The sequence below is a fragment of the Fistularia commersonii genome, unplaced genomic scaffold (genome assembly GCF_037954325.1).
Source record: "Fistularia commersonii isolate RoL2024-O1a breed Wild unplaced genomic scaffold, RoL_Fcom_v1.0 HiC_scaffold_42, whole genome shotgun sequence".
NCBI lineage: Eukaryota > Metazoa > Chordata > Actinopteri > Syngnathiformes > Fistulariidae > Fistularia > Fistularia commersonii.
The window spans coordinates 245,001-250,000 of record NW_028234000.1 but is presented as its reverse complement, the minus strand read 5'-3'; positions in this window follow the sequence as shown (position 1 = coordinate 250,000).

Genomic DNA, 5,000 nt, shown 5'->3' with positions numbered 1-5,000 from the left:
CGGGACTTCGGTGAATTCCGGGCCAGTTTTTTTGCTCTTCTGCTCTCCTCCCCTCCTCCGCTTCTTCGCTCCCCCGCTTTGGACCCTGGAACTCTTGAACAGGGCCGGGCTTCTGCCCTCCGCCTCTCCTCTGCTCATCCGCTCCAGGCCCTGGCACTCCCTGTGATCCAGTCATTCGCATGTGCGTGCCCGGAGGTCCGGGAGCTCCACTCAAACGTCCGGGGGGGGTAAGGGTAAGGGGTCCTGTCCCTCTCCCCCCCTCCTCGCCGCCTCTGAGAAGAGAAACATCTCCTCCACTCCTCCGCTCCTCCGCTGCGGAACCAGGTATTACCGATCCGCCGGACTCAGGCGAATTGCAGAAAGGGGTTTTGCCGTCCTCCGCTCCTCCGCTCCTCCGTTTCGGGCCCTGGAACTCCCGAACCGCTGGACACAAGCGAATCACGGTCCGGGCTTCTGCTCTCCTCCGCTCCTCACCTCATCCGCTCCAGGCCCTGGTACTCCGTGTCCGCGGGAACCCCCCCCAACCCACAAAAACAAACTCTCACACACACACAAACACACGCACACACACACACACACACACACACACAAACACACAAACACACACAGACACACCTGAACTCATCATCGCTGTGCTGATAGCATTGGCCGAAACGTATCCACAACCAAACCAACATTAGCTCATCCACTCATTCACATATGTGTGTGCCCAGAGGTCCGGGAGCTCCAGTCATAAGTCCGGGTGATCTATGTCCGGAGAAGGCTCACATTAGCCGGTCTAAGGGGTCCTGCTGCCCCCCAGCTTCCCGGCCTTTGAGAAGAGACACATAACTGCGCTCTTCCGCTTCTCCGCTATGGGCCCTGGTACTCCCGATCCTCCGAACTCAGGTGAATTGCGTGACGTGCTTCTGCTCTCCTATAAGCCCCTACACACTTCGAACACGGCTGTTATCACCCTGTTACTGCATTTCAATGACACCCATTTGCTTTCGATCTCAGTGTCTGCCACCGTACGGAAAAAGCGGGATGGGTGGGGGGGCATAAGCGCATTCGTGCTGTAAGTAATCAGAAGTTAATAGTGTTAACGGTTTGCGAGAAATTTTTAATGCTAGACAAAAAAAGAAAATTAAAAGGATATAATTAAATAAATAGATAGAAAAATAAAATTAAAAACGAAAAAAAAAAATTGTGAGGGGAATATAACATGTAATTAAGTTGGCGGTTCACAAGGAATCTCAGACATCAAACTGTTTTTAATTGAACATAAATAGTACACCCAAATATACAAATGTACAAATAAACATAGCAAGGTAGAACTGAATGTCAATGAAACAACCAGGGATGAGGAAGCAACGGACATCAGGACATTTGTTCTGTATGTAATGAGAAGTTAATAGTGTTACAGGTTTGTGAGAAATTTACAGTGCGAGACAAAAAAAGAAATTAAAAGGAAGTAATTAAATCAATAGATAGACAAATAAGAAATTAAAACGAAAAAATAAAAAAAAAAATGCAAGGGGAATGTAACATGTAATCAAGTTGTTTTTTTTTTTTTGTTTTTTTTTTTTACCAAAAAAAAAAGGAACCTCGGACATGGGTAACTATATTTTTTAGTTTTTGGATTTTTCTATAAGTTTTAAGGATTTTTTTTTTTTTTTTTTATATTTCAAAATCGTTTATGAAGACATTAAAATTTGGGGAGCATTTTTGCATTCTGTTCTTGTGAATGAAGAACTTGGCCAGGCCTAAAAGAACATTGACACAGAGTTCATCTGTTATGTTGCTTATAAGTAAACAGAATGTTATATCATCTTTTGAGAAGGAAACTGGTGACGATGGAATGAGAAGGAGAAAAAATATATGGTCAGTGGTTTCAATGTTGTCTTCACAAAATGTACAAATATTATCTTCAAAATTAAAGCGTACCCTCGATAATTCCTTAGATGGGTAGATGTCAGTCATAATTTTGAAGTGGGTCTCTTTTGCCTTGGGGGTATGGGTAGAGTCAGATACATGGTTCGCAGCGTGGCAATCGATTCCTCATCAAATTTATTTAAAATATCCTTTTTTTTTTTTTTGACGTCCAGGGAATAAGTTTCCTGTGAAACATTTCCTAATAAAGGAGTTGCCGCGCTTTCTGTCCACAATTGAGATTCCCTGGAGTGATAGTCGGGGTAACTGTGGTTGTACGGTTCGGTGCGTCATTATATTTTTGGTCAGGAATACAAATTGTCGAGGCAGTGCGTTTCGTAACTTTAGCAACTCTAATATGGGAGGCTTGAATCTGTGTGTAGTACAGAACTGCTCATTGTCCAGAGGACTGCCAGTGTCATCCATCAAGTCAATTATCGACCATATACCTTTCTCAAAGCATTCCTTGTAAAACAGAGGTTTGTTGCCATGCAGTACATATCGATTGTTCCAAACTATTATACTGTGTGGTGAGAAATTGTGTACGTATATCATTTTCCAGTATAATAATATTTGTTTATGGAACTCTGAACATTTGACAGGAATCTTGTTGATATCCAAGTCAGAGATAAGCAGAAGACTCAGGCCGCCGACTTTGTTGAATAAGTAGTTTGGAGTACAATACCAGAAAGAACGATGAGGTTTGATCCAGGATTTCAACCAGTTCACCTTCAATGTCCCATTCAAGCAGTCCGACTCTATCACTTTCAGCCCTCCTTCACTTGTTTCTTTCACCATATGTGATTTTTCTTAGATGGTGTGGTCTGTTCCTCCAGATAAAGTTGAAATTGATTTGGTTAACAGATTTTACGAGTTGATTTGGAGCAGCATTGGAATACGCTGGGTATATACATCTGGATAAACACATCCATTTTAGTCAAATATATCCGGCCTAATATTGATAAATCTCTCTGGAGCCATATATTAGAATTAAGCTTTACTTTGATTCAGTTTAGATTCAATGTTCCTGGATTGATTTAACGTTTGGTCCTTGGATAGGAAAATGCTCAAGTATTTTATTTCTGATTTCATAGAAACATCGCTGATTTCCTTTAGTGGCGAGTCATGCAGCGCAAGAAGTTTGCATTTCTTTAAGTTTAATGACAATCCTGAAGCCTTGGAGAATGTTTTGGTTGTTTTCGGCACTTATTGGGACTTGATGTTCATTTTTCAAAACTAAGGTTGTGTCATCTGCCAGCAGGCTAATAACAATTTCAGTCCCCAGCACGTCTAACTTTTGGATATCGTTGCTCTTTTCAACATAAACGGCTAGCTTTTCGGTAGCAATTATAAATAAATAGGGTGAGATGGGGCAACCTTGGGGGATTCCCACATCAACATGGAAGCTCGGAGTGGTGCCGCTTGGCAGGGTGACACAGCTATGAATATTCTCATAGAGCCCACGGATCACATTCCTGAATATTTAACCAAATCCAAAATGTTCGAGCGTTGCTATGATAAATGGATGTTCGACCGAGTCAAAGGCTTTAGAAAAGTCCAAGAAGGATATGCGGCCATTATCTTCAATGCGATACGCCTCTAAACCCATCGTTCGCCCCGACTCGGGGAATCCTAGAGCCTACTTGCACCCCCGCCCTAACTTAACTCCCTCACTCGTGGAGCTCCCTGAGCTCCACACATCCCGGAGCATCACGCCGACTCATTCACATTTGAATGATTGTCTTTATTTTATGTCCGCTAGATAGAGGCATCCGCACATGCGCATCAGTGGAGCTTCAGGCCGGCTGAGGCATGGACTGAAAATCATAAAGACATGTGTGATGAGCTAAAAGGAAGATAAGCATATTTTTATAATAAATGTAAGAAAGAGAGGGTAATGCAGCCTCAGGGCGGCACTGGCCCGTGTCTCTCCAAGCCTGCCTTTGGGGGGGGGGGGGCACGGAGCAGTGTCTCCCTGTGCCGGTCCCAAGCCCGGATAAATGCAGAGGGTTGCGTCAGGAGGGGCATCCGGCGTAAAACGTTTGCCAAAACCAAACATGCGAGTCAACCATAACTATACCATACCGGATGGGTCGCGGACCGGGTTAACAACGACCGCCATTGGTACTGATGACCTACAGGGTACTAATGGAAATCGGGCTACTGTGGGTCGAAGAACAAGAAGAAGAAGAAGAGGAGGAGTGCGTGTTCGGAAGCAGAGAGAGAGGAGGAAAGGAAAGAGCCTGGGACTGAGAGTAGGGACTTTGAATATTGGGACTATGACAGGAAAAGGTAGAGAGTTGATGGACATGATGCAGAGAAGGAAGCTGGATATACTGTGTGTCCAGGAGACCAGGTGGAAGGGTAGTAAGGCTAGAAGCTTAGGAGCAGGCTTTAAGTTATACTATTATGGTGCTGACAAGAAGAGAAATGGAGTAGGAGTCATCTTGAAGGAGGAGTTTGTAAGGAACGTCCTAGAGGTGAAAAGAATGTCAGATAGACTTATGAGTCTGAAATTGGAAATTGAAGGTGTGATGCTCAGTGTTGTTAGTGGCTATGCGCCACAGGTGGGATGTGAACCTGAAGAGAAGGAGAAGTTCTGGAATGAGTTGGATGAAGTGATGCAGAATATTCCCAGAAATGAGAGAGTGGTAATTGGTGCAGACTTCAATGGACATGTTGGTGAAGGCAATAGAGGGGATGAAGAAGTGATGGGCAGATATGGTATCCAGGATAGGAATGCAGAGGGACAGATGGTGGTAGATTTTGCAAAAGGGATGGAAATGGGTGTAGTGAATACCTTTTTCCAGAAAAAACAGGAACATAGGGTAACTTATAAGAGCGGAGGTAGGAGCACGCAGGTAGACTACATCTTGTATAGACGAGGTAACCTGAAAGAGATCGGTGACTGCAAAGTAGTTGTAGGTGGGCGTGTAGCCAGACAGCATAGGATGGCGGTTTGTGCGACGACTCTGGTGACAAGGTAGATGACGAGGACAAAGGCAGAGCAGAGGACAAAGTGGTGGAAGCTGAAAAGGGAGGAGCGTTGCACGGTTTTCAGGGAGGAGTTGAGAAAGGGTCTGGGTGGT